The following is a 27,507-nucleotide window of genomic DNA, read 5'->3' as shown; positions in this document are numbered from 1 at the left end:
TCAGCCCCCAGAACTGCTGTCTGAGCTGTAGTGGGTGTAGACACAGGAAGATGCGGTGTAGACACGGGAGGTGCTGTCCCCAGAGGGCATTACTACTGCTTTTAATTCCACTTGCACTTGGAGTTTTGGCTGTGGGAGCATAATACACATTGCAAAGCCAAAGCCATGTCACACAAAGGTCGTAGTTCCTCCCCACTCACCCCAGTTTTCAGCCATGGTGACCTCAGAGAGCATGAGACTGTGCTTTTTATTTTTTTTTAATCTTTGTGAAAGGAGTCTTGTTTGCTTGCTGGCCCCTACACACCAGGGCACTGTAGTGTTACTTAATTGTAAATTATGTCCGTGTAAGAAAATGTCAGTGTTTTTTGAAACAGACTAACAGAGCTGGCCCAGACGTGGCTGTGCTGTTTGTTACCCGAGTTGCAGGCAGGCAGAGTGCTGCCTTCCCCACCAGGGGCACATTCAGGGAGCCCAATGACAGCTGTACAATGTGGCTTCAGTCCTGCCAGGGAACAGGAGAGTTGTTTCTTTTCCTGACAGCAAGACTGGCTGAGCAGAGTCAGTGCTGCTGCAGTGACGTCCAGAGGGACATCAGTGTGGGGCTGTGCCTCCAGCAGTGCCCCCCTGCCCACGGGCTATTGGAATGGCCTTGCTGGCAAAGAGAGGCTGCTCAGGTAAATACAGCCTTGAGGGAGGGATTTGATTGCTCTGACTCCTGTCATTTTGCATGTAGGTATGTTTGTTCTGCAAACAGTTACTCAGCTTTTGGGTCGCAGTAAGGTCCCATGAGTGGGTTTTGTTGCAGCCTCTGGGAGCGAGCTGGGAGAGCCTCTAATGCTGTGTGACCCTGGGTGCTTCCAGCATGGGGACTCCCTGCAAACCCAGCTCCTTGGAGAAAGGAGGGGAGCTAGGAGGAGAAATAGAAAAATAAATGAATTCATTCTGCCCCACCACTGACACCTGTCCTCAGAGAAGTTCCTCCTCTCCCCTCCCAAAGGAACACTTTCTGTTCCCCCAAACAGCAGTAGCAAAAAAAGCCCAGCTGAATCTTTGCTGTCAGTGTCTGGTTCGTGTGGAACAACATACAAACACTAAGGAGCTCAGAGCAAGAACTGTTGTGTTTGCAGTTTTTCATCAGGAAATGCCACGAGAAAATGGCCCAAACATGTGGACTGTTTCCCTCTGGTTGCATAAGCCTCTGGCTTGGCTTTGATTCACCTTAAATATCCAGAAGAAATGAGAAGACAAGCCCTGACTTTGTAGTGGCTGCTCTGTATATTTGTGTTTGTCCACTTGTTTGGAAACACTGCTCACTGCTGCCACTCTGTTCCTCAGGGGAGCTGCTGCCTGGCCTGGGTTTGTTCACCAAACAGTGAGGTTGGGCTCTACTCTTCAGTAGTGTCATTTTGGAAGCCTCTGAGTGAGGCTCCAGCCACAAGAAAATGAAAACGATGACATGGATATTTATATTTTCTTACAATGTAATGAGAAAAAAGCTAGCAGAGGGTTTCTCACTGGATCTGGCTGTGTGGGCATACCATGTTTGACGTGAAACATGTTTACCACATTTTTTCCCATGAGAATCACAATTTCCCTCATCTGACATTCAGGTTTCTCGTCAGAAGGACTGTGCAAATGTGTTACTTGAGCCACTGTTATTTATGGTGACTCAGAGCTGTGGCCCCTCAGAGGCAACAGAGGCTGAACTCTGATGGCCCTTCTGCCTGTCCTGCTTGACCACAGAGACCTGCCTGGGGCACCAAGGGCTAAACTTTGGGGCTTCTTTTCTGTAGGTATAGGTTTGGAAACAAGGGGTTTGGAACAGATGTGAAGCCTCTTCCAAGGGATGTAACAGTGAAAAGGGGCCTAATTTTCACAGAGGGACCAGTAATTACTCTTGAAAATCAGACTGACTTTGAAACCTGAGATCCAGACTAGGTGTCCCTAAATACAGCTAAAAACTGCCCAAGTACTTGAATGACCCTGGCATTAAGGGGTTCAGTGATATGAGACATATTTCCTAAATATTCTTCAACAGATTCATCTCTGTGTCCAAGCTATCAAACTGTAGTTCACAGGTGAATGGGAAGATCTATGGCTTTTCTTAAATGCATGACAGGTTTGCAGAAATCCCTGTAAGAGTGGCTTTTGGATATATTGCAAAAGAGGGGGAAAAGCCCTCCTGTGGCCAGCAGCCACCACCTAATGTAAGCTGCAATCCCCAAAGACTGTGGAACAGGGGCTGCCCTTGGCCAGGCTGTGCCTTGCCCAGCCCTGACCCAGCCTGGGCTGGGCTGCTGCTCAGGCTGAACTGCCTTGCGTGCAGATAAAGCCTGATAAGCTCAGCTCTCAACTAAGCCAAAGCTCTTTAACCTCTTGGATTCTGCCAGGCCATATTAAAAAACAAAACCAGACCAAACTGAAGCAAATAAATAAATAAAAATCCCCAAAACAACAACCCAAGCAAAGCAACAAGCCAGCTCACTCCACCTTGTGCTTTAGGCAGAACTGGGTTAGGTGAGTGACAGCCCAAGAAAAGGCTGTCAGTGTTCCAAGAGAAGATAATGCTCATGGGTCCCTACTGAACCAACACTGAAGCATTTAGCTCATGACAAAAAAGAGAAAAATGAGATGCTATTTGTCTTTGTTCCCGTTTGGGGGGGTCTAGTTCCAGACATAAGTGTATGTAGCTCTGAGAGTTCCCTTTCTGCACTATTTGGATGTGTGGCCTATGATGGGTGAGGTGCTTGGATCAGCCACACCACTCTGAGCTGCTGCTGCCCTCCCTTCCTCCCACAGCTTGTAGTTGCCTTCTTCAATTGTGCTGAACAAACCAGTCCATAAAAGCTACGACATATTTCTCAGAAATAGGAGTGTCTTCTAAAATGTGAAAAAATTATTAAAAAAAGAAAAAAAAAGGCTCTACTGTCATTTCTCACTGAGATCCAGTAGGGACTTCAGGTCCTTCATTTTAAATGTGGGAAGCAAATGGCTCATATTCCAGCAGCTGCTTTTTAGATTCTCATCTCTGCTCTGACCTTCCTTTCTTGCCCCTGTTACTGGCATCACTTGTTCTTTAACAGAGTGAGAAAGTTCCACAGTTAATTATTTTGCTGTCCAGTCCCCCTTTATCTCTGTCTTCTTATAACACAACATAGGCTGAGACATCCCTGTGAGTGTTACCTTCATTCCTCAGCTAAACCCCAAGCTTTGTCTGGCTGAGGGTGGGATGTCCAAAGGAGCCTAAGGGGGTTAGGGGGCTGAGGCTCACTGACAATCAACAGCCAGTTCCTGGGGAAAAAAGTCACATATTAAACCTTAAATCCTGTGGAAATCTTTTGCTCTCAGGAAAAAAAAAAAGTTCTTTAGAGGCTCAGTCTGATTTAAGTTCTTGCCTGCACTCGTGGCCCACTGGGGCCCTGTTCACAGTGTTACTCTGCATACAGACAGCCCGAGACTGAAAAACCAGTAAAAGGAAGAAAGAGGACACAAGGGCTGGAGAAAAAGTTCATGCTTGTTTTTCTAACCACGGCATTAAAAGCAATGAAAGTCTGTTTCTTTTCTCTTCACCTCTGCTAATGACTCTCCTGCAAATGGATGTGGAGGCTTTAGGAAAGGTTCCACAGGAAAGAGAGACCCTTCATGGCAACCCTTGGAGTGAGAGCAGGTTCCCCTCTCTGCCTGTCTGGTGGCTGGAAAGCATCCCTGAAAACAGATCAGAGGGGACACTTGTGTCAGTCAAACCGTTGGAAAATAGGGGTCAGACAAGTAAACCTCAGTTGGCTGAAGTCAGGTGGTCAGATGCTCACACTGTGCACGTGTTTCTGGTTCACTGTTATTGTTTAAGATGCATTGGCCTCAGTTCCAAGGGGGAAAAGGACTAAAGGAATTTTAGTTGCCACTCCTGGCTTACTGAAGAGATTCATTTAATGTATAGACATAAAAACAAAGCATTATTTTTCCAAAGTTCATCTTTGGAATATGTTCGGCAAGCATAATCCAAAGTTTTCATTCTTTCCTGGTCCCACTGTGACCTCCCCAGCAATCCCAGCACAGCTGAGAAAAACCAAGGTAAGAACAGGCAAAAGGCCCAAGGATGACACTGAGCCACTAAAGCTGAACAGGAGGCAGTGAAAGTCACCCTGTCTGGTGGGAGCTGAGGCAGGACATGGACTGATTGTTCTTTAGGGACAGAGAGGCAGCTGATGGGGAGGGGAGGCTGAGCTGGGGTCTTCCTGTTTCCAGTGGTGTGCCTGTGGCTCCCAGGGCAGCTGGGACCAGGAGGAGGTGGCTCCTGGGGGAGCTGGGACCAGGAGGAGGTGGCTCTGGGACCAGGCTGAGGTGGCTCTGGGACCAGGAGGAGGTGGCTCTGGGACCAGGAGGAGGTGGCTCTGGGACCAGGCTGAGGTGGCTCCTGGGGGAGCTGGGACCAGGAGGAGGTGGCTCCTGGGGGAGCTGGGACCAGGCTGAGGTGGCTCCCGGGGGAGCTGGGACCAGGCTGAGGTGGCTCCTGTGGGAGCTGGAACCAGGCTGAGGTGGCTCCCGGGGGAGCTGGGACCAGGCTGAGGTGGCTCTGCCCATGCAGAGGCAGCAGCACACAGCCCTGTGCCACCTGCCCTGAGCCCTTGGAATAGAAGGAGCTTTGAGATCCAGCACAGCCCACGGGTCTGGCTGCACATACATGCAATGGCTTTCCAAAAATGAAGTTAAACAGATTCAGAGTTAAATTCCAGGTCAGTAGAGAGAGATTTATTATTGTTGTTGCTACTGTTATTTGCATTTTAGGTGACACTGCCCAATAACTCCATTTATCTGGCTAGATGTTTATAAATATTTTGTGCTAGCTATTGTACAAATACATTAAAGATCAGTCCTGCTCCAAATAGCTTACATAAATTTCACACTCCTAATTCATTCAACAAACTTTCTGAAATGTTTCTGAAGAAAAGTGCTGTTGCTGTTGCAGGATCGATAATTTTCTAGCAGTGGATGCTCAGTATGGAAATTGTGTATTTTTAAGGAGTAGGGAAGATAATGCACATTTTCCTCCTTTTCCTAATTTTTTCTCCTCTTTGTGCTGCTTTTAGAAATTTGTTTCTGAGGGCCTGTTTCCATGAAGCTCATGTGCTCTGCTCTGTAACCACTCACCCTTCGACCTGGACATGCATTTTGTTTTGTACCCTGAGCAGAACCGGAGTGTTTACGACAGGTGTAAAATGAGGTGCCAGCTGGCACCACAGGCAGCACCTCCCTCCCTCCCTGCTGCTCCAGAGCTGCCCTGTGCCCCAGCAGTGGGGGCACAGCTCTGTCTCCCCAGCTCTGCCAGGTGGGGGGGTCAGCCAGGGGGCTGGAGCAGGGACACGAGAGCCCTGGGCTGCTCCCAGGGTTTGCTCCAAGCTCCACCTCAATCTCCTCTTCTCTGACTCGGGCTGCCTCCTGACTGTCCCCCAGCTGTGCAGGATTCCTGCATCTCTGTGGGGCTTCCACAGGGCAGGCTGGGCAGGACAAGGTGTGAGCAGCACCTGTAGCAATCCCCTCAGGCAGCAGCCCCAGGAAAAGGCCATCTAGACTGAAATTAAAAGCTTGGCCCTGAAAAAAGTAAGACTGAGTAATACAATGTTTGTAAAGCCTTTGCTCAAGGCAGAATTGAGATTCCTATCCAAGGAAAGAACACCAAACTCTGCTCAGATTAGATCAAAAAGACAAAATTATTTCACAGGAAAGTGATGTTTGAAGCATGCAAGGTTTTTATCTCCATACATAAATAAAGTACCACAGTGGTAATTAAAGCTAACTAATTTTTGGAGATAGAGAGTCCTCCTGCACACTCAGCTCCCCTTGCACTGTCCTTCCATCCAAACCCACAACATTAGGAAAGAGCACTTGGGATAGAGGGCCTGCATTTTTGTACGGTTTTTTATTCTTTTGTAGTGCTAATGAAGTATTTTATTATTGTCATGGTATGTGTCCTCATGCACAGCTACAAAATACTCACAAAACTTACACACACATAGAGAGAGATACTCTATACAGATTACACAAATAGTTGGTATCAAGGCTCAGATCCTGCAGGTGGCTTTGAAGGTAACAAAGCCGAGGCTATGGCCGTGCCAGGCTTCTTGCTTTATGGAGACCCACAGGAAAGGCAAAGGTAAAAGGAAAAGGAGACATTCAAAAATCAGGATGAAGTCAAAATGAGACAAGCTTTAAAGAAATTTAGACATGAAGCACTCAAGGGAACAGATTTTTCTCCTGAACAGTTCTGCAAAATACCACTTGGCACTGTCCCCCTTTCAAAATTGCATCCATGAATCACTTAGTGTGTCCCACAGGCTGAGGCCAAACGTGTTCAGTCGAGTGCTTCAGTCCTTGGGCCTTGCACAGAAATGGTGTCTCCTGCCCACATTTCCTGCCATGCTGAGTCCATGCCCTGCCCTGCTGGGGGAGCCCCAGGCCGGCAGGGACGAGGGGGCCCTTTGTTGTTGTTCTGAGTAGAATTGCTACCACTCTACACAGTGACAGTGTCACTGGACAGAGATTTACCTGGAAACCCCCCCCACAGGTTGGCAAAGGCTGAGGGGGGCAAACCTCAGCTGTGCTGTTTCAAACACAACGCTGGGTGATGTCCCCAAACCGAATAGCAAACCAGACTCTCTACAACCAGTTGAATCTGATTGCACTTGAATTATGCAGGGCATTTGTGAACAATTGCTGCTCAATGGCAGAGATCGTGTAGAGGTTTCTGACCCCCAGTGCTCAGTCCTTTCACTCGAAGAGCCCTGTTGAAGCAGAGGAAATTGCACGTTGCTTTTAAGTGCAGATGTGGGGATTACAATATATCAGGGCTTTGTGTACCTTTAGGTACCATCCTGAATGAAGTGCTCCTGGGTTTTTCTACTGTTTTGAGACTTGACTGTTTCAAAGGAGAATTGTATGTAATTCTTCATTTCTTTTTGCAAGCTTTAATTGAGGTGACCATGTCTCACCTCTTCCTTTTTCCCTTGCACAGCAAAGTAGATGCACAATGCCGGTTTTTAGGCAATTCTGCAGTGAGAAGCATCCAAGCAGAAGCTGCTGTTCCTCACCTGAAGCCTCTGCAAGCAGCTCGTGTGCCATTGCTTGTGAGGCTTCCGTGGCCAGGACTGGGGCTTTGGGATCCGGACACCTGCGAATCCAGAAGAGGCTGGCCATCCAACCATTCCCAAGCAGCAGTGAGAAGATCAGATCAGGACTGCTCCATCTTCTTTTTCCCTGACCATCGACTGTTCCTTTCTGTGCCCTGAGTGGGAAGTGCTCTTGGCCTGCAGCCCTTCGGGAGCACTCCCAGCCTGACCCGGCACTGCCGGCACCTCCTGCTGCTGCTGTGGGCGCTGCGGGGCTAACCCTGCCATGGACGTGTGCGGGGGAGGCTCCGGGTTACGTGCGGGCACTGAGGGCAGAGTGTCCCCAAGGTGTCCCCACATCCCTGAGGTGTCCCCAAGGTGTTCCCGCATCCCTGAGGTGTCCTCAAGGTGTCCCTGCATCCCTGAGGTGTCCCCAAGGTGTCCCCGCATTCCTGAGGTGTCCCCAACGTGTCCCCGCATCCCTGAGGTGTCCCCAAGGTGTCCCCGCATCCCTGAGGTGTCCTCAAGGTGTCCCCGCATCCCTGAGGTGTCCCCAAGGTGTCCCCACATTCCTGAGGTGTCCCCAAGGTGTCCCCACATCCCTGAGTCCCTGAGGTGTCCCCAAGGTGTTCCCGCATCCCTGAGGTGTCCCCAAGGTGTCCCCACATTCCTGAGGTGTCCCCAAGGTGTTCCCGCATCCCTGAGGTGTCCCCAATGTGTCCCCACATCCCTGAGGTGTCCCCAAGGTGTCCCCGCATCCCTGAGTCCCTGAGGTGTCCTCAAGGTGTCCCCGCATCCCTGAGGTGTCCCCAAGGTGTCCCCACATTCCTGAGGTGTCCCCAAGGTGTCCCCGCATCCCTGAGTCCCTGAGGTGTCCTCAAGGTGTCCCCACATTCCTGAGGTGTCCCCAAGGTGTTCCCGCATCCCTGAGGTGTCCCCAAGGTGTCCCCACATTCCTGAGGTGTCCCCAAGGTGTTCCCGCATCCCTGAGGTGTCCCCAAGGTGTCCCCGCATCCCTGAGTCCCTGAGGTGTCCTCAAGGTGTCCCCAAGGTGTCCCCACATCCCTGAGGTGTCCCCAACGTGTCCCCAAGGTGTTCCCGCATCCCTGAGGTGTCCTCAAGGCGTCCCCCACCCCCCAGGTAACCTCCCTGTGCCCATGTCACACACACTCCTCCTGGGCAGCCTTGGTGTTGTCCTTACCCCAATGTCCCCAAGTGTCACCCACCAAACCTTCTCCAGACTCATCCCCAGGTCCCCGTGGTGTCCCCATGTCCCCAAGGTGCCCCTAATGTGTCCCCACATCCCTGAGGTGTCCCCAGCCGGAAGGTGACCTTCCATACCTTGTCCTTGTCCCTGTCTCTGAGTGTCACCCACCAAACCATCTCCTCCAGACCCATCTGCATTTCCCAATGATGTCCCCAAGGTGTTCCCATGTCCCCGTGGTGTCCCCATGATGTCCCTGAGGTGTCCCCAAAGTGTCCCCAGTATGTCCTCATGATGTCCCCCAGGTATCCCCATGATGTCCCCGGTGTGTCCCCGCATCCCCAAGGTGTCCTCCCTGTGCCCATGTCACACACTCGTCCTGGGCAGCCTTGGTGTTGTCCTTGTCCCCAAGGTCCCCAAGAGTCACCTGCCAAACTTTCTCCTCCAGACCCATCTCCATGTCCCAGTGATATCCCCAAGGTGTCCCCATGACGTCCCTGAGGTGTCCCCGTGTCCCCAGTGTGTCCCCATGGTATCCCCATGATGTCCCAACCATGTCCCCCATGTGTCCCAATGATGCCCCCAGTGTGTCCCCTTGGTATCCCCATGATGTCCCCACCATGTCCCCGTGATGTCCCCAATGTGTCCCCATGATGTCCCTGTGTCCCCATGGTATCCCGACGATGTCCCCAATGTGTCCCCATGATGTCCCCATGTCCCCCCATGGTATCCCCATGATGTCCCCACCATGTCCCTGTGATGTCCCCAATGTGTCCCCATGATGTCCCCGTGTCCCCAGTGTATCCCCATGATGTCCCCACCATGTCCCCATGATGTCCCCATGTCCCCAACGTGTCCCCACATCCCTGAGGTGTCCCCAAGGTGTCTCCAACCCCCAGGTGACCTCCCTGTGCCCATGTCACACACTCGTCCTGGGCAGCCTTGGTGTTGTCCTTGTCCCCAATGTCTCCAAATGTCACCCACCAAACCTGGGGGGACAGGGACAGGGGGTGGCACTGGGGGGACAGGAGGGTGGCACTGGGGGGCATAGGGACAGAGAGGGTACAGTGGGTGGCACAGGGGGTGGCACTGAGGGGACAGAGGGGACAGTGGATGGCAGTGGTGGTGGCAGAGAGGGGTCAGGAGGGGGACGGACAGGAGGGTGACACGGGGGTGGCACTGGGGGGACAGTGACGGGAGGGTGGCACTGAGGGGGCAGTGCGGGGGACATAGGGAGTGGCACTGAGGGGACAGAGGGGGACAGGGTGGCACTGGGGGGCATAGGGACAGAGAGGGGACAGAGATGGGAGGTGGCACTGGGGGGCACAGGGACAGAGAGGGGACAGAGATGGGAGGTGGCACTGCGGGTGGCACTGGGGGGCATAGGGACAGAGAGGGGACAGAGATGGGAGGTGGCACTGGGGGTGACACTGGGGAACAAGGACAGTGCAGGGACGGGGACACAAAGGGTGGCACTGAGGGGACAGAGAGGGGACAGTGAGTACAGCGACAGGGTGGCACTGGGGGTACAAAGAGGTGACAGGGGGACAGGGGGTGACACTGGGGGGACAGGAGGGGACAGGGACAGGGATGACATGGGGGTGGCATCGAGGGTGGCACTGAGGGGCGCAGGGACGGGGTGGCACTGGGGGGACAGCAACAGGAGAGTGGCACTGAGGGGACAGAGAAGGGACAGAGAGGGGATAGGGTGGCACTGGGGTGGCACTGGGGGGAATAGGGACAGAGGGGACAGTGAGGACAGGGGGTGGCACTGGGGGACACAGAGGGTGGCACTGAGGGGACAGAGAGGGGACAAGGACGGGAGGTGGCACTGGGGGTGGCACTGATGGGACAGAGGGGGGACAGTGGGGACAAGGGTGGCAGTGGGGGTGGCAGCAGGGTGACAGAGGGGTCAGGAGGGGGACAGGGACAGGAGGGTGATACGGGGGTGGCATTGAGGGTGGCATTGGGGGGCACAGGGACAGGGGGTGGCACTGGGGGGACAGCGACGGGAGGGTGGCACTGAGGGGGCACTGGGGGGACAGAGAAGGGACAGAGAGGGGATAGGGTGGCACTGGGGGGCATAGGGACAGTGAGGACAGGGGGTGGCACTGGGGGACACAGAGGGTGGCACTGAGGGGACAGAGAGGGGACAGTAGATGGCAGTGGATGGCAGTGGTGGTGGCAGAGAGGGGTCAGGAGGGGGACGGACAGGAGGGTGATACGGGGGTGGCATCGAGGGTGGCACTGGGGGGCACAGGGACAGGGGGTGGCACTGGGGGGACAGCGACGGGAGGGTGGCACTGAGAGGGCAGTGGGGGGGAACACAGGGAGTGGCACTGAGGGGACAGAGGGGGACAGGGTGGCACTGGGGGGGCATAGGGACAGAGAGGGGACAGAGATGGGAGGTGGCACTGGGGGTGGCACTGGGGGGCACAGGGACAGAGAGGGGACAGAGATGGGAGGCGGCACTGGGGGTGGCACTGGGGGGCATAGGGACAGAGAGGGGACAGAGATGGGAGGTGGCACTGGGGGGAGAGGGAGCGACAGTGGGGACAGTGACAGGGTGGCACTGGGGGGACAAAGAGGTGACAGGGGGTGACACTGGGGGGACAAAGAGGTGACAGGGGACAGGGGGTGGCACTGGGGGGCAGGAGGGGACAGGGACAGGGATGACACGGGGGTGGCATCGAGGGTGGCACTGAGGGGACATGGGGGACAGATGAGAGGTGGCACTGGGGGTGGCATCGATGGTGGAACTGGGGGGCGCAGGGACAGAGAGGACGGGGGTGGCACTGGGGGTGGCACGGGGGGACAGCGACGGGAGCATAGGGACAGAGAGGGGACAGGGGGTGGCACCGAGGGGGGGACAGAGAGGGGACAGTGGGGATAGGGGGTGGCACTGAGGGACACAGAGGGTGGCACTGAGGGGAAAGGAGGGGACTGAGAGGGGGCAGTGGGGACAGGGACAGGGGGTGGCACTGGGGGTGGCACTGAGGGGACTCCAGACTCACCCTCAGGTCCCTGTGGTGTGCCCAAGGTGTCCCCATGTCCCCAAGGTGTCCCTAATGTGTCCCCACATCCCTGAGGTGTCCCCAAACCAGAGGTGACCTGCCATACCTTGTCCTTGTCCCTGAGTGTCACCCACCAAACCTTCTCCTCTAGACCCATTTCCATGTCCCCATGATGTCCCCAATGTGTCCCCATGATGTCCCCGTGATGTCCCCATGACATCCCTGAGGTGTCCCCGTGTCCCCAGTGTGTCCCCATGGTATCCCCATGATGTCCCCACCATGTCCCCGTGATGTCCCCCATGTGTCCCCATGATGTCCCCATGTCCCCAGTGTATCCCCATGGTATCCCCATGATGTCCCCACCATGTCCCCAATGTGTCCCCATGATGTCCCCAGTGTGTCCCCATGGTATCCCCATGATGTCCCCCTGTTCCAAGTGTATCCCCATGATGTCCCCCACCATGTCCCCAATGTGTCCCCATGATGTCCCCATGGTATCCCCATGATGTCCCCACCATGTCCCCCCATGATGTCCCCATGGTATCCCCATGATGTCCCCAATGTGTCCCCATGATGTCCCCACCATGTCCCCCCATGATGTCCCCATGGTATCCCCATGATGTCCCCAATGTGTCCCCATGATGTCCCCATGGTATCCCCATGATGTCCCCACCATGTCCCCCCATGATGTCCCCATGGTATCCCCATGATGTCCCCAATGCGTCCCCATGATGTCCCCATGTCCCCAGTGTGTCCCCATGGTATCCCCATGATGTCCCCACCATGTCCCTGTGATGTCCCCAATGTGTCCCCATGATGTCCCCGTGTCCCCAGTGTATCCCCATGGTATCCCCATGATGTCCCCACCATGTCCCCATGTCCCCAACATGTCCCCACATCCCTGAGGTGTCCCCAAGGTGTCTCCAACCCCCAGGTGACCTCCCTGTGCCCATGTCACACACTTGTCCTGGGCAGCCTTGGTGTTGTCCTTGTCCCCAATGTCTCCAAGTGTCACCCACCAAATCTGGGGGGACAGGGACAGGGGGTGGCACTGGGGGGGACAGGAGGGTGGCACTGGGGGGCATAGGGACAGAGAGGGTACAGTGGGTGGCACAGGGGGTGGCACTGGGGGACACAAAGGGTGGCACTGAGGGGACAGAGGGGGACAGGGTGGCACTGGGGGGCATAGGGACAGAGAGGGGACAGAGATGGGAGGTGGCACTGGGGGTGGCACTGGGGGGACAGGAGGGGACAGGGACAGGGATGACACGGGGTGACATTGAGGGTGGCACTGAGGGGACATGGGGAACAGAGATGGGAGGTGGCACTGGGGGTGGCATCGATGGTGGAACTGGGGGGCGCAGGGACAGAGAGGACGGGGGTGGCACTGGGGGTGGCACGGGGGGACAGCGACAGGAGCATAGGGACAGAGAGGGGACAGGGGATGGCACCGAGGGGGGGACAGAGAGGGGACAGTGGGGATAAGGGGTGGCACTGAGGGACACAGAGGGTGGCACTGAGGGGAAAGGAGGGGACTGAGAGGGGGCAGTGGGGACAGGGACAGGGGGTGGCACTGGGGGTGGCACTGAGGGGACTCCAGACTCACCCTCAGGTCCCTGTGGTGTGCCCAAGGTGTCCCCATGTCCCCAAGGTGTCCCTAATGTGTCCCCACATCCCTGAGGTGTCCCCAAACCAGAGGTGACCTGCCATACTTTGTCCTTGTCCCTGAGTGTCACCCACCAAACCTTCTCCTCTAGACCCATTTCCATGTCCCCATGATGTCCCCAATGTGTCCCCATGATGTCCCCGTGACATCCCTGAGGTGTCCCCGTGTCCCCAGTGTGTCCCCATGGTATCCCGACGATGTCCCCACCATGTCCCCATGGTATCCCGACGATGTCCCCAATGTGTCCCCATGATGTCCCCATGTCCCCCCATGGTATCCCCATGATGTCCCCACCATGTCCCTGTGATGTCCCCAATGTGTCCCCATGATGTCCCCGTGTCCCCAGTGTATCCCCATGATGTCCCCACCATGTCCCCATGATGTCCCCATGTCCCCAACGTTTCCCCACATCCCTGAGGTGGCCCCAAGGTGTCTCCAACCCCCAGGTGACCTCCCTGTGCCCATGTCACACACTCGTCCTGGGCAGCCTTGGTGTTGTCCTTGTCCCCAATGTCTCCAAGTGTCACCCACCAAACCTGGGGGGACAGGGACAGGGGGTGGCACTGGGGGGACAGGAGGGTGGCACTGGGGGGCATAGGGACAGAGAGGGTACAGTGGGTGGCACAGGGGGTGGCACTGAGGGGACAGAGGGGACAGTGGATGGCAGTGGTGGTGGCAGAGAGGGGTCAGGAGGGGGACGGACAGGAGGGTGACACGGGGGTGGCATCGAGGGTGGCACTGGGGGGCACAGGGACAGGGGGTGGCACTGGGGGGACAGCGACAGGAGGGTGGCACTGCCGGGGCAGTGGGGGGGACACAGGGAGTGGCACTGAGGGGACAGAGGGGGACAGGGTGGCACTGGGGGGCATAGGGACAGAGAGGGGACAGAGAGGGGACAGAGATGGGAGGTGGCACTGGGGTGGCACTGGGGTGGCATAGGGACAGAGAGGGGACAGAGATGGGAGGTGGCACTGGGGGTGACACTGGGGAACAAGGACAGTGCAGGGACGGGGACACAAAGGGTGGCACTGAGGGGACAGAGAGGGGACAGTGAGTACAGCGACAGGGTGGCACTGGGGGTACAAAGAGGTGACAGGGGGACAGGGGGTGACACTGGGGGGACAGGAGGGGACAGGGATGACACGGGGGTGGCATCGAGGGTGGCACTGAGGGGCACAGGGACGGGGTGGCACTGGGGGGACAGCAACAGGAGAGTGGCACTGAGGGGACAGAGAAGGGACAGAGAGGGGATAGGGTGGCACTGGGGTGGCACTGGGGGGAATAGGGACAGAGGGGACAGTGAGGACAGGGGGTGGCACTGGGGGACACAGAGGGTGGCACTGAGGGGACAGAGAGGGGACAAGGACGGGAGGTGGCACTGGGGGTGGCACTGATGGGACAGAGGGGGGACAGTGGGGACAGGGGTGGCAGTGGGGGTGGCAGCAGGGTGACAGAGGGGTCAGGAGGGGGACAGGGACAGGAGGGTGATACGGGGGTGGCATTGAGGGTGGCATTGGGGGGCACAGGGACAGGGGGTGGCACTGGGGGGACAGCGACGGGAGGGTGGCACTGAGGGGGCACTGGGGGGACAGAGAGGGGATAGGGTGGCACTGGGGGGCATAGGGACAGTGAGGACAGGGGGTGGCACTGGGGGACACAGAGGGTGGCACTGAGGGGACAGAGAGGGGACAGTGGATGGCAGTGGTGGTGGCAGAGAGGGGTCAGGAGGGGGACGGACAGGAGGGTGATACGGGGGTGGCATCGAGGATGGCACTGGGGGGTACAGGGACAGGGTTGGCACTGGGGGGACAGCGACGGGAGGGTGGCACTGAGAGGGCAGTGGGGGGAACACAGGGAGTGGCACTGAGGGGACAGAGGGGGACAGGGTGGCACTGGGGGGGCATAGGGACAGAGAGGGGACAGAGATGGGAGGTGGCACTGGGGGTGGCACTGGGGGGCACAGGGACAGAGAGGGGACAGAGATGGGAGGTGGCACTGGGGGTGGCACTGGGGGGCATAGGGACAGAGGGGGACAGAGATGGGAGGTGGCACTGGGGGGAGAGGGAGCGGACAGTGGGGACAGCGACAGGGTGGCACTGGGGGGACAAAGAGGGGACGGGGGGTGACACTGGGGGGACAAAGAGGTGACGGGGGACAGGGGGTGGCACTGGGGGGCAGGATGGGACAGGGACAGGGATGACACGGGGGTGGCATCGAGGGTGGCACTGAGGGGACATGGGGGACAGATGAGAGGTGGCACTGGGGGTGGCATCGATGGTGGAACTGGGGGGCGCAGGGACAGAGAGGACGGGGGTGGCACTGGGGGTGGCACGGGGGGACAGCGACGGGAGCATAGGGACAGAGAGGGGACAGGGGGTGGCACCGAGGGGGGGACAGAGAGGGGACAGTGGGGATAGGGGGTGGCACTGAGGGACACAGAGGGTGGCACTGAGGGGAAAGGAGGGGACTGAGAGGGGGCAGTGGGGACAGGGACAGGGGGTGGCACTGGGGGTGGCACTGAGGGGACTCCAGACTCACCCTCAGGTCCCTGTGGTGTGCCCAAGGTGTCCCCATGTCCCCAAGGTGTCCCTAATGTGTCCCCACATCCCTGAGGTGTCCCCAAACCAGAGGTGACCTGCCATACCTTGTCCTTGTCCCTGAGTGTCACCCACCAAACCTTCTCCTCTAGACCCATTTCCATGTCCCCATGATGTCCCCAATGTGTCCCCATGATGTCCCCGTGATGTCCCCATGACATCCCTGAGGTGTCCCCGTGTCCCCAGTGTGTCCCCATGGTATCCCCATGATGTCCCCACCATGTCCCCAGTGTGTCCCCATGATGTCCCCACCATGTCCCTGTGATGTCCCCAGTGTATCCCCATGATGTCCCCACCATGTCCCCGTGATGTCCCCCATGTGTCCCCATGATGTCCCCAGTGTGTCCCCATGGTATTCCCATGATGTCCCCACCATGTCCCCCACGTGTCCCCAGTGTGTCCCCTTGGTATCCCCATGATGTCCCCACCATGTCCCTGTGATGTCCCCAGTGTATCCCCATGATGTCCCCACCATGTCCCCGTGATGTCCCCAGTGTGTCCCCATGATGTCCCCAGTGTATCCCCATGGTATCCCCATGATGTCCCCACCATGTCCCCAGTGTGTCCCCTTGGTATCCCCATGATGTCCCCACCATGTCCCCAGTCTATCCCCATGATGTTCCCAATGTGTCCCCATGATGTCCCCATGTCCCCAGTGTGTCCCCATGGTATCCCCATGATGTCCCCATGATGTCCCCATGTCCCCAGTGTATCCCCATGGTATCCCCATGATGTTCCCACCATGTCCCCAATGTGTCCCCATGATGTCCCCATGATGTCCCTGAGGTGTTCCCGTGTCCCCAGTGTGTCCCCATAGTATCCCCACCATGTCCCCATGATATCCCCAATGTCTTCCCATAATGTCCCCATGTCCCCAGTGTGTCCCCATGGTGTACCCATGATGTCCCCAATGTGTCCCCATGTCCCCAGTGTGTCCTCATGATGTCCCTGTGTACCCAAGGTGTCCCCAAGTTGTCCCTGCTGTGTCTCCATGTCCTCAAGGTGTCCCCAACCCCCAGGTGACCTCCCTGTGCCCATGTCACACAGTCTTCCTGGGCAGCCTTGGTTGTCCTTGTCCCCAGTGTCCCCAAGTGTCACCCACCAAACCTTCTCCCCCAGACCCATCCCCACACCCCCAGGGTGTCCCCATGAAATAAATTACTGACCCCATGGACAAAAGTGTCCCGAGGTTATTATAAAAACCCCCAGCAAGTGTATCGGCGCAGTGTGTCCCCATGGTGTCCCCAGGTCCCCAAGGTGTCCCCATGTCCCCAAGCTGTCCCTGTAGTGTCCCGAGGATGTCCCCAAGGTGTCCCTGTGGTGTCCCCATTGTGTCCCCATGTCCCCAAGGTGTTCCCAAGGTGTCCCCATGATGTCCCCATTGTGTCCCCATGTCCCCAAAGTGGCCCCGTGATGTCCCTGTGGTGTCCCCATGTTCCCAAGGTGTCCCCACATCCCTGAGGAGTCCCCAACCCCCAGGTGACCTACCTGTGCTCATGTCACACACACGTCCTGGGCAGCCTTGGTGTTGTCCTTGTCCCCACTGTCCCTGGGTCACCCACCAAACCTTCTCCTCCAGAATCATCCCCAGGTCCCGGTGGTGTCCCCAAGGTGTCCCCATGATGTCCCCGTGGTGTGCCCCCATGTCCCCAAGGTGTCCCCATGTCCCCAAGGTGCCCCCCAAACCCCAGGTGACCTACCTGTGCCCATGTCACACACACTCCTCCTGGGCAGCCTTGGTGTTGTCCTTGTCCCCAATGTCCCCAAGTGTCACTGACCAAACCTTTTCCTCCAGACCCATCTCCATGTCCCAGTGATGTCCCCATGATGTCCCTGTGGTGTCCCTATGATGTCCCTGTGGTGTCCCCATGGTGTCTCCATGATGTCCCCTGTGTGTCCCCATGTCCCCAAGGTGTGCCCATGATGTCCTTGTGGTGTCCCCTCATCCCCAAGGCATCCCCAAGGTGTCCCCATGGGCCAGGTGCCCTCCCAGAGTCCTTTTGACCTTCTCCACCTTCTCCTTATCCCTGTCTCTGAGTGTCACCCTCCAAACCTTCTCCTTTCTATGGTGTCCCGTCATCCCCAAGGTGTCCCCAGCCCCAAATGCCCTCCCAGTGCCCACTTCACACACTCCTCCTGGGCAGCCTCGGCATTCTCCTTCTTGCCCGCCCAGGCCTTGAGGGCCGAGGCCTGACGTGCTCGGCTGTAGAAGGTCAGTGCCCAGGGCCAGGGCAGCGGGCACCGACTGATGGCACTGAGGGTGGTGGAGGCTCCTCCTCCCTCTGCCCCCCTGACAGGAAGGTGATCCCTGCCCAGGGGAGATGGGGACATTAGTCTGGGGGCACAGAGGTGGCACAGGGACAAAGGGATGGCACTGAGAGTGAGGGATGTCCCTCCTCGCTCTGTCCCCCTGACAGGAAGCTGATCCCTGCCCAGGGGACATGGAGACAGTCTGGGGGCACTGTGGTGGCACAGGGACACTGTGGTGGCACAGGGACACTGAGGTGGCACAGGGACACAGGGTTGGCACAGGGACACTCAGGTGGCACAGACCTGGTACAGTGGTTGGCACAGTGACAGTGCCCATGGGGACACAGGGAGGTGACAGGTGGGTGGCACAGTGACAGTGAGGACTCAGGGAGGTGGCACAGACCTGGCATGGTGGGTGGCACAGTGACAGTGCCCATGGGGACACAGGGGGTGGCACAGACCTGTCACGGCAGGTGGCTCTGGGTTATGCAATGGCACAGGGGCAGCAGTGGGCACTGAGGGGGGACTGAGCCCTGTGGCCAGGCCAGGGCAGCCCCAGGGGCAGCACAAGGAGCCAGGCAGGGAGCAGCCCAAGCTGTGCCTGAGCTGTGCCCAAGTGCCCCACTGAGCTCCCAAGCACAGCAGAGCAGCAAAGGCAGCCCCAGGGACAGCACGAGGAGCCAGGCAGGGAGCAGCCCAAGCTGTGCCCGAGCTGTGCCCAAGTGCCCCACTGAGCTCCCAAGCACAGCAGAGCAGCAAAGGCAGTGCCAGGGACAGCACGAGGAGCCAGGCAGGGAGCAGCCCAAGCTGTGCCCGAGCTGTGCCCGAGCTGTGCCCGAGTTCCCCACTGAGCTCCAGGGGCACGGCAGGGCAGCAAAGGCAGCCCCAGGGGCAGCACGAGGAGCCGGGCAGGGAGCAGCCCAAGCTGTGCCCGAGCTGTGCCCGAGTGCCCCACTGAGCTCCAGGGGCACGGCAGGGCAGCAAAGGCAGCCCCAGGGGCAGCACGAGGAGACGGGCAGGGAGCAGCCCGAGCTGTGCCCGAGCTGTGCCCGAGTGCCCCACTGAGCTCCCAAGCACAGCAGAGCAGCAAAGGCAGTGCCAGGGACAGCACGAGGAGCCGGGCAGGGAGCAGCCCAAGCTGTGCCCGAGCTGTGCCCAAGCTGTGCCCGAGTGACTCACTGAGCTCCCAAGCACAGCAGAGCAGCAAAGGCAGCCCCAGTCAGGCCCCAGAGGAACATTTGGTTCCAGTTTTCGGTGCCTCAGCACACTCAGGGGCACTGAACTCTCTCCTGATGCTGTGCTGCATTCAGGGGCTGCAGGGAAATAAAGGCCTGGCCTCTGACCTTTCATTAGGGAGGAGCCAAAGGGGGTAGAGGTGAGGGGGAATAAGTGTTATTCTCCCTCAGAAAATAAGTGGCTGCTGTTGGTGCTGCAGTTCTGGCCTGGCATTGGCACAGCACTGTGTTGGCTAATAGGGAAAGTTCTCATGTGCTGGGGCACAGGAAGTACCTCAGATGATTAACTTTCCTTGAGCAGCCCCTGGCTCTGAGTTCAACACTCACTGAGCAGGACAACAGCAAGGCCTGTCAGGATGATGGTCTGTGCTGAGGAGAGGCTCAAGTCCCAGACATGTGAGCTGTTAGTTTTGCTGATGGCTCCAATGTCCCTGTACATCCAATTCTGAAATTAATTTCTCTCTATTTACATTAGCCAATTCCAAAGATTTGTTTCTTTCTATCTTTTTTCCCCTCAAGAAAAAGAGGTTGTTCTTACAACTCGGATGCGTGTGCTCCCTCTGAGAAAACATGGAGTGCTTTCCCCCAGCATTATTAAAATAGCTGCTCTCCATAAACCCCAGCTGATGCCATGTGCAGGTCCCTGCTGTGCTGCAAGGAGGGAGGGGCTGGTGCACCCTCCTTCAAATGGTGCCCTCGGTGCAGGGCAGTGCCAAGGGGGTACAGGTTGGCAGGCCAAGGAAACAGCTGTGCCTCTCACACCTCCTCCCGGGAACCAGCAGAGAACCAAACCCACATCCCAAACTATTTCAGTGCCTGAGGCAGGGAAGGTTGTCCCTGGAAAGGACTCTGCCTCTGAAACTCCCCCAGGGCTTGCCTGCTCCCTGCTGTCCCCTCCCTGTGAGCCGTCTGGGCCAGGAAAAGCAACTTCTCTTCTCTGTACCTGGCTGTAGTCAGACATCCAGGCACAGCTCCAAGGAGAGCAGGGCAGATAGCCAGAGAAATTTAAACTGCAGCACGCTGCTGGAAACCCTTTGCCAAAACGAATCCTGCCTAAAGCCCATCAGGATGCCATTCCTGATGGCTCCTGTAATATTTCAGAGTTGTTTCATGAGGAGCAGCAGTGTGTTTGTGAGAGTGGGTTAGTTCAGTGGAGCTCAAACCCCTCTGAATTCGGCAGAAACACCCAAGGTTTGTTTGACAGAGGGTATTTGGATGCAGCTGAGGCTGTGACTGGCTCACTGCCAGGTCCTTTCCAGGTAGAGAGGTCTGTGCAAGTTCCCCTGGACTCACTCAGACCTCCCTCCCTCTATCGATGCAGTTACACTGAGTGATCAGTAGGTCTGGCCTGGGGTGGATGCTGTAAAGTGCCCAGTCATACCAGTTTAAAAAGCAGAGTGTTTGTTGTATTACCTCTCAATTGCTACATTTAGGACACTCTGTTTTGAAAAGTTCAATTTTTCCACTAAGTATGTACACTGTGTTTGTCAATTATATCATATTGTTTCCTTCCCTCTTTTGGTGGTCAAAGTAATAAGTCAACAGAGAAGAAATTTTGAAATCCCTATCTGGGTGTAGCATGAAAATTTCACTCTGCCAGATCACATTGTGCAAGCAGGAACAAAAGCAAAACAGTGTAATTTGTAACTGTTCCCACTGAGAACTGTGAATTATAAATGCAGAAATTAAATTCTCTGTTGGAATTGTTACTGTCTGAGTTGGGTTACAGCACAACTCAAATTTGCTGAGGGGGAATGAGGTAGGAAGAATTTTGTGCTGTGGATTTTCATGCCCGGGAACTTGAGTTTGCAAGGATTTGTATGAAATAATCATGAAAGATTTGTGGAAACCTTCACTGAGAAATGAACTTTGTACTAGTGCAAATATTTGAAGAGAAGTTTCCTCTCCCAGCTATTTCCACGGCTGTAACACAGAGAAGAGCAGCTGGTGCAGGCTGAGAGGTGTTTGTGTGGGTATTGTGAGCAGACAACCCACAGTGCAGTTGTGGGACCCAAACAAACACTGGTGGCAGCTGTGGGCATTGTCACTGTGTGCCAGCTGTAAATCTGGGGTGTCCCCAGAACTGCCTTCACCCCGCGTGCCCTGAGGAGGTAACTGAGATGCTGCTCAGCTCAGTGCCCAGGGGTGCCTTCCCACAGTGGATTCCTGAGGGTGCCCCCAGAGCTTCACTCGCTGCTGCCAAACCCTTCTCAGTGCTGTGAGCCACAGGCTGCAGGCCTGGAGGTGTGAGGAGTCAGAGTGCAGGCAAAGGCAGAGCCAGGAGCAAAGTGTGCCGTGCTGAGCTGCTGCAGCCCTGCCCCTGCAGGGGACACGGGAGAGCAGCTGCAGGCCAGGGCCTGGGAATGAGCACTGCCACTGCTCCACTCGTGCCAGCCCTTCCCTCCTGCCACTGCCCAATTCCTACCCCCCATCAGTGACTGTGCCAGCCCTTCCCTCCTGCCACTGCCCAATTCCTACCCTCACACAGTGACTGTGCCAGCCCTTCCCTCCTGCCACTGCCCAATTCCTACCCTCACACAGTGACTGTGCCAGCCCTTCCCTCCTGCCACTGCCCAATTCCTACCCCCCATCAGTGACTGTGCCAGCCCTTCCCTCCGTGCTTATCACCTGCAGGAACACGGGAAGTTACACCATTGTTACACCATACACGTGATGCAGAGACAGTGTAAAATACCATGAATGCAGATACGATTCTCTCCAAGGTCTGACCTCACTATTAAAACACAAGACATGCTCTTACCTGAGTTTCCAAAACACTCCTTGGAGCCAGCTGGGTCCTTGGAGGGAGCTGTGTCAGGGGAACTTCTCTGGATCACTCCTGGTGGTGAACTGTAATTACCCCTCTCGTTGTTTGGGCAGGGCAAACAGGCACCCATCAAATCTGGATCTGTGGCTGAAAGAAAGTGGATATGGGAACACATCCAGAGCAAAAGTGCCTTTCTGTGCTGCTGTGAGACTCCTGTGAGTGCAAGGTAAGTACCTTTACTGTGAGCACACAGGCACCTACCACAGGTCAGCCTGAGCTGTGCAAATGGGACTGTGAGAAAAGGCAGAACATCTACATCCCTTGTGGAGGAAAGTACAGGTGTCAGAGGGCTTTTTTTCCCCCAAGACATCTGGGGCAAATTTCAAATGTTTCTTTATGAAAATGACACATATTTCTTTAAGAACAAAACAGTCTGCTGATTTAGCCAGATAAATATACCCAGGAATTTAAAAAGTATTAATACATAACATAAATGCAGAGAGGTACCTTCCTTTTGAATAATAATGACTGTACCAACTGCTGCAGGTGGTGCTGCCCTGCACACCTGAGTGTATTTGCTACCTGCTGACATGGCCCTATGGTAGAAAGTAAATCCTGCTCAGGATGCCATGGCTGTGCCAGCCAGAAACCCACCTCAGGTTCCTGTTCTACCAACTCATCTTACAACACCTCTGCTGTATTTTGTCCTACCTTCCTGGCCCACATGTTTGCCCCAGTCCCAGCCCGAGCCCCAGCCTTGCTACAGGTGTAAAAATTCTGAAAATGTCGCAAGTTTGAAAAGCAAATGTTTTCCTTGGAAAGTACAGAGGGTGAGAGGATGGAAGGAGATGTTCAGAAAAAAATTGCCATTTAGGGAAAAAGTCCAGTTTCATCGTACACATTTCTTTAAACATTCCTTCAGTGTTCATTCTGAGACAGAGTATTTCACATGAAAACCTCCCTTTTTGGCTGCTCCAACCTTTCCCTACCAGGCCCAAGGAAAAGGAACCTTCCAGCACTAACATTTCTGTATACATTTCCACGATTTTTTTCCAGGCCTGAAGTTTCTAAACATGTTTTAGGCCCTGAACTTGCAAATATGTAGGTTGTATGACACATGACAGTCTGAGTCAGCTGAGGGAGGGGCAGAGTGCAGCTTGAACTACCTACTGAAACATTTCAGGCTTTCCAATGACACCTCCTGCGGAAAAAGCAAAGTGAAGAACCTGAAAATGGTGCCTACATCTATTTTATGCATTATTTTGCACTGTCAACATTTCTATTCTTCCAAAGCACAACTGGATTATTGACTCAAGAATTCTAAAAACCCGGTACTTTAACAACAACATTAAAGGAGAGGGTAAAATAACACCAAACTCCATTCAAACCCCGAGTGGCACCTTGAATGATCCCAGCCCTGCCTTTGCTGCCTGCTCCCCTTTCCTGCAGGGCTTGCACATTTGCTGGGAGTGCCTGGGCCAGTGAGCACAGCCCAGCGTGTGATGAGCAGCTGGGCCCCAGCTGGGAGCTGCCCCATGGCCAGGCAGCGGCAGCAGCAGCGGCGGCAGCAGCGGGAGCAGCAAGGCCAGGCAGCTGATGGTCATCCCGGAGCCCTGGGGTGGCTGCTGGGCCTGGCCAGCACCAGAGAGGGCGTCACTGGCCACGGGGCTCCATTGGGTGCCTATCAAATCACTGGTGAGCAGCAAAGCTCTTGGTTGCCCTCTGCAGGGACAGGAATCGGGAACCTCCTTCATCAGAGATTGAAAGGAAAAAGGCAGACTGTAAAGGGAAAAACATTACAGAGGTGGTTTGAAAAGTCTTGGAAGAATATACACCCATGGCAGTAAATCTGGAGGCACTTCTTGATGCACTCTAAGAGCTCTCCCACTGTCCAGTGATTTACACATCTGGCTGTGTTTTACAGACCTGGCAGGTTTAATGCTTTTGAAAGGTACAGGTTTATGCTCAAGGGAAAGGGAAGTGTGAGCCCCTTCATAATTAACTTTCTCTTTTTCTGGAGGAAATGATGGTATGCATATGTGTCCAAAATGGATGTTGTCCATCATTAAGTTATTCTTAATTGCTTCATTCCTGCTGCCCAAATCAAGATACTTGATTCTGTGAAACCAGAGCAGGGAAGAAAAAACAACCCCAACCTCTTAAAAAAGGCAATACTGTCTGGAAGGAAGCTGTAAGGGAGGTTCTGGTCCATTCTTCTTGAAGGATCACTAGAAACAAAAAGTATTTTATTCTGCTGTGTTACAGTTATTTTTAAATTGCAAAGTAGCTGAAATAACTAAAAGGTAGAGGGAAAATCATTAAGTACAAAGCAGAAATAGCCCCAGAGCTCCATTAGCAAAGTACCTTTCTGTGCTGTGTCAGCGTTCCAAGGCTGATGGGATGACAGCTCCTTGTTTCAGTTTCACAGATTTCTTTGCAGGCACACAACCAAGAACTGGTGACTGACACATATACATTATACATGCATTCCTAAGTGAGCACCAGTCAGGCTTTGGAATACTTGAGGAGGAACTCGTGCTTCTTAGGCTTCCTGAATATTAACACCATCTTACCACATCCTGTGTATCCAGATATCCCTTATGTTTTACAGGGTATTTCTGGCTTCTCCATTCAAAGATCTCCTATTATAGAATCTATAGGATAAGGAGATCAGGTGGCTCCTCTCAGGAGCTGGAGCAGGGATTTCATTTAGATTAATACACCAGGTTGTGTATTTTCCATGTAATATCCTGCCCTGGAACACAAGGAGGAAGAAAACAAGCTGGGTAAGCGTGGCTGTCTGCTCAGAGCAGAGGGCACCCAGAGCAGTGCCCTGTCTGTGCAGGGGGCTGGGGACAGGTGTGACAGGAGGGGCACAGGAGCAGGCAGGGCACAGCCACGTGTCCCTGGCACACCTGCCCTGCCCCCTGGGGCTCAGGGGTGTCCTGCAGCTGGGACTGTGCTTTGTGCTCAAAGCCTTCTGGTAACTTTGCTCCTGTTACCTTGTCTGAGCACTGCTTGGACTCTGCAAGTCTTTGGCACCTGCAGCATCCTGTGGTAGTGCATTTCCATAGTGTAATGGGTTAAGAAAAGGTCCTTCCTTTTGTCTGTTTTAGCCCCAGTACCTGCTGATTTCATTTGAGCCCCCTGGCCCTGGTGTTGGGACAGGCTCAATCCCTGTGCACCTTCCCTGTGGGGTTCTGGATTGCTCAGAACTCTGTGTGGGTCCCTTCTCATCATTAACTCTTGGTTTTAGGAAAGCTGTTCCTTCCCAGGTGGTGTGGGCCTGGCAAATGGTTTCAGCCTTACTGATATGAAAAATGATTGATGCTTTAAACACCCAACAGGTGTTGCAACATCTCTCCCAAAAGCTGCCTGTTTTTTCTCTCTAGCAATTTAATCTCATCATATTCCAGGTGGCATCAGTTGCAAGTCTCCTGCTGTCCTGAACCTCCTGCTGGCTGACTGTAGATACAGACCAGTAACACTGCACGTTTTATGGAACAGTAGGAACTTGTGTGTGATCTATCACTACTGTAGCTAATTTCTCTTACACTGAGCTCAGCCTCGGTCACAGTAACTCTCAATTAACATGAAAAAATAACCCTGTTTCATATTTTAGTATGTGAAGTCACTGCAAAGATGAACATGCAGAGAGTTGCAGTTGCATCAAGTATCTGCTGCCAGGGCACACTCCAAGTTGAGTGCCCCCTGCACGTTGAACCAGTGCAGCATACAGGTCTGCAGTGACTGGGAGAGCTAAACTTGACAAACTGCTGGTTGTGGAAGGGGAATAAAAACAGGGACCTACAGACTCCAGCAGAGGTTTGCTGGGAGGGGGAAGGCAGTGAGCATTTGCCTGGGTCCCTCCTCAGCTCCAGGCTGCTGCTCAGGCCCTGCAGCTGTAGCGTGTCTGTTTGGTGGCTTGGCAGGGCTCTGTGGGAAATGGGAAACTGCAGCTTGTGGGGAAAACACAGAAACTGCACTAATGTGCAAGAAGAGCATCTAACACCACAAAATCAGTTTTTAACCTGGAACTGCCAGGCCTGGTTAAGGAGAAGGATTGGTTTCTTGTAACTTTAATTACCTTTGAAGCAGTTAGCCTATTAAGCCTTGTTTATTCCATGATTCCATTAGCAGCTTTGATCCATGTCTGCAGCTCTTCCCCACACTGGGGGATGTGCAACGAGTGGCTGCACAGACAGGAGTGGCAGGAAACCCTCTGCACGAGCTGCAACCAAAGAGCCAGCCTGTGTGTGGGTCAGGGGGGCTGGTGGGGCACTGCCCTGCTCTGGGCACACGTGGCCCTGGGCAGCACTCTGGGGCAGTGGGCACTGCCTGGCTGGGTATGGCACTCACACCTCCTAAACAGCCACTCTGGAGGAACACAGCTCAGAGAGCCAGTGCTCAGGGCAAGCATAACACCCTCAGCTGAGCTGGGCCAGAAACACTGCAACAGCACAACAGATGAGACATTCTGATGCTTCTGCTGCCCCTTTCAGTCACAGCCTGGCAGGGCAGAGCTGTGGGAATCTGAGAAAGAAACCAGACTGAACTTTGGATCTAAAAAAATGCCCAAATAAACATGGCACTTTCTTAAGCCAAACCCGCAGGCTTCAACTTTATGAGGACACTCATATTTTAACTTTTCCTGTGGTTACACTACCATGGCAAAATTGAAGGCTTCTGCTTATGCTAGACAAGCTCCAATTTAATACCTATTAAATACTCTGTAGATGGTTGAAAAAGTTCTCTAGATTCAAATTGTCTCGTTTCCTGGTGAATATATTTATTTTCATTCTGCATTCAATCACTCAGCAGCCTGAAGTCTCTCACAGCCATGCAAATGTCTGTCCTGCTGTTCCCCTCAAAGCTTCCCTGGAGCCAGGCAATTACCTGCCAGCCATTGCTCCTGTGCAGTGCAAGGACAGACCCGTGGGCACAGCTCTGCAGCAGGTTCTGCCCCAGTTGGAGGGTCAGATTCTGTCCTGCTGAATTGCACACCCTGACACTGAGCCCAGCAATAGCGTGTTGTGGGGCAAGAGCTGTGGCATAACCAGGATCTCTCATGTGTCCTTTGGGCTCAGAGCTAAAGCACAGCATCACAGTTAATGAGAAACAAAGATGGAGCCACGATGAAACACAGGAGAAACTGCCTGCCCAGGAAGGGACTGCAGGAATGGAGCAGGAACTGCCTGCCCAAGAAGGGACTCCAGCAAGGGAGCAGGAACTGCCTGCCCAGGAAGGCACTGCAGGAATTGGGCAGGAACTGCCTGCCCAGGAAGGCACTGCAGGAATGGGGCAGGAACTGCCTGCCCAGGAAGGCACTGCAGGAATGGGGCAGGAACTGCCTGCCCAGGAAGGCACTGCAGGAATTGGGCAGGAACTGCCTGCCCAGGAAGGGACTGCAGGAATGGAGCAGGAACTGCCTGCCCAGGAAGGGACTCCAGCAAGGGAGCAGGAACTGCCTGCCCAGGAAGGCACTGCAGGAATTGGGCAGGAACTGCCTGCCCAGGAAGGGACTCCAGCAAGGGAGCAGGAACTGCCTGCCCAGGAAGGGACTGCAGGAATGGGGCAGGAACTGCCTGCCCAAGAAGGGACTGCAGGAATGGGGCAGGAACTGCCTGCCCAGGAAGGCACTGCAGGAATGGAGCAGGAACTGCCTGCCCAG

At 55.1% G+C, this 27,507-nt stretch overlaps 2 long non-coding RNA genes across 3 annotated transcripts in view; one reads left to right on the top strand and one right to left on the bottom strand.

The window, feature by feature from the left end:
• LOC139671014 (uncharacterized) overlaps positions 1–9,295 on the top strand; it is a 354,063-nt gene extending 344,768 nt beyond the window's left edge. For both annotated transcript variants that reach the window (XR_011697644.1, XR_011697643.1), the window contains exon 10: positions 7,010–9,295. This is a non-coding gene — a long non-coding RNA (uncharacterized lncRNA). The remainder of the gene's footprint in view (positions 1–7,009) is intronic.
• The window catches only part of LOC139671016 (uncharacterized), a 51,182-nt gene continuing 28,994 nt past the window's right edge, over positions 5,320–27,507 (bottom strand). Inside the window, exons 3-4 of the long non-coding RNA XR_011697646.1 lie at positions 21,831–21,983; positions 5,320–7,165 (exon numbers count right to left, since the gene is read on the bottom strand). This is a non-coding gene — a long non-coding RNA (uncharacterized lncRNA). The remainder of the gene's footprint in view (positions 7,166–21,830; positions 21,984–27,507) is intronic.

This window comes from Pithys albifrons, chromosome 4 (assembly GCF_047495875.1).
Source record: "Pithys albifrons albifrons isolate INPA30051 chromosome 4, PitAlb_v1, whole genome shotgun sequence".
In the NCBI taxonomy this organism is placed as follows: Eukaryota; Metazoa; Chordata; class Aves; order Passeriformes; family Thamnophilidae; genus Pithys; species Pithys albifrons.
Note: the sequence above shows the minus strand (reverse complement) of the source record. Positions and strands in the feature narration are given on the sequence as shown.